Genomic DNA, 2127 nt, shown 5'->3' with positions numbered 1-2127 from the left:
TTAGTAGAGACGGGGTTTCACCATGTTGACCAGGATGGTCTCGATCTCTTGACCTCGTGATCCACCCGCCTCGGCCTCCCACAGTGCTGGGATTACAGGCTTGAGCCACCGCGCCCGGCCTGGTTCTTATTTTTAAAACAACTTTTACAGATTACGCATATTAAAACTGGTCTCTCTTTAAATACTGTTCTTGGTAGAATCACAGCCATTAAAGGTAATAGTCTGGGCATGGTGGCTAATGCCAGTAATCTTAGCACTCTGAGAGGCGAGGTTGCTTGAGACCAGCACAGGCAACATAGTGAGACTCCATCTCTACAAAAAAGAGAAAAATTAGCTGGGTGTGATGGTGCACACCTGTAGTCCCAGCTACAGGAAGGGCTGGTAGGAGGATACGGAGCTCAGGTTGAAGCACAGTGAGCCGTGATTACACCACTGCACTCTACTCTGTGGGACAGAGCAAGATACTGTCTCAAAAAGAAAAGGGTAATAATTCATAAATATTTCTTTAGTAATTCAAAATAAGTTATGATATTCACAATAAAACAGTCCCACCTCTGTGTACTTCCTAGGCAATCCATATGATTCTCTGTGGGAGTTACATTCTTTTTAATTGCTTGATAGGTTATTTTAGATTGAGGTCTACAGCTGTGGTTGCCCATCATTTCTGACAGATGATTTATTTTGTAAACAGTTGGCATAAACTTATGGTATTGGTAAATACAGAATGGAACTATATATATAATATTTTTTTCTTATGATTTTCTTTCTGGTTTTTTTTTGCAATGGAGTCTCATTCTGTCACACAGAGGCTGGAGTATAGTGGTGTGATAATGGCTCACTACGGCCTCAACCTCCTGGGTTCCAGTGATCCTCCTAGCTCAGCCTTCTCAAGTAGCTGGGACCACAGGCATGTGCCACCATACTCAGCTAACTTTTTTTTTCTTTTGGAGATACCAGGCTTTACTATATTGCCCTGGCTGGTCTTGAACTCCTGGGCTCAAGTGATCCACCTGCCTTGGCCTCCCAAAGTGCTGGGATTACAGGTGTGAGCCACCATACCCAGCTCCACATTCTTGAATCACCATGTCCTCTGGATACCTAAAGAATCCTTTCTCCAGATTTCAAACAGAGGATCAGAGAATATCAATAAAGTCTGATTAATGACACTCAGAGGAAACAAAGGTCTGCAGAGAGGAGTGAACCAGACAAGCGTGAAAAGGCAGAAAGGAGAGGGAGAGTCTGATTCAATCTGGCTGATAGGGTCCATATGTTCATAAACCAAACTACATTATACCCCTGGTTCTTTCTGCACTTCTCTTTGGAGTCCAAAAGTCTCTCTTTTGGCTTAAGCTAATTTTAAGTGGGTTTTCATCAACTACAGCCAACAAAAACCCTAACTACAACAACTGGGTTACTAAGTTACTGCTCTTACTGACAAGTAACCTTTTACTTCCATATGCTAACTGCTTTAAAGATACATGTTCAGGCTGGGTGTGGTGGTTCATGCCTGTAATCCTAGCACTTTGGGAAGCCAAGGTGGGCGGATCACCTGAGGTCAGGAGTTTGAGACCAGCCTGGCCAACATGGTAAAACCCCATCTAAAAAATAAACAAAAAGAGAGAAAAAAATACGTGTTCAGCTTGGCGCAGTGGCAGTATCATAGCCAATGAGGTTTATCCGAGGCACATTATTGCTAATTGAAAACTTTTCCCAATACCCCACCCATGATGACTTGAAATATAGTCGGCACTGACAATTTGACAGTCTGTACAGACTGAATCACTTAAAGAAAAAAAAATACACATTCAATACTACCTTCTTTCCCAAAGGAAAACGTTATTACTTTCTATAACTTGATTTATTTCTGTGTCCTTGGGGAAAGCTGTTTTGTAAAGAGGAAAAGACAAAGAACACCATATGAACACAGTACTGAAAAGGCCCCAAAAGAAAATCTAATATATACCTGACTTTCTGGTAGAGTCTTCAGTTGAAAGAGAAACCTAACTCACTCTCCCTTTCCCAATCAATGTGAATCTCCTATAAACAAGTAGCACACAATATCTCAAATCAATAAGCACTGAATTGACTGTCTAATATAATGCAATTATACTGAAGATAACTGCTCAA

At 41.4% G+C, this 2127-nt stretch overlaps 1 long non-coding RNA gene and 1 other non-coding gene across 2 annotated transcripts in view; one reads left to right on the top strand and one right to left on the bottom strand.

Moving 5' to 3' along the window:
• The window catches only part of LOC108292233, a 28995-nt gene that overhangs the window by 16338 nt on the left and 10530 nt on the right, over positions 1-2127 (bottom strand). The window lies entirely within an intron of this gene.
• On the top strand, positions 1638-1774 carry LOC119468732. The gene has a single exon (XR_005197493.1). It is a non-coding gene; the product is annotated as a U4 spliceosomal RNA (small nuclear RNA).

The sequence above is a fragment of the Cebus imitator genome, unplaced genomic scaffold (genome assembly GCF_001604975.1).
Source record: "Cebus imitator isolate Cc_AM_T3 unplaced genomic scaffold, Cebus_imitator-1.0 Scaffold484, whole genome shotgun sequence".
NCBI lineage: Eukaryota > Metazoa > Chordata > Mammalia > Primates > Cebidae > Cebus > Cebus imitator.
The sequence above is the reverse complement of the archived record's forward strand: the minus strand, read 5'-3'. Positions and strand labels throughout refer to the sequence as shown.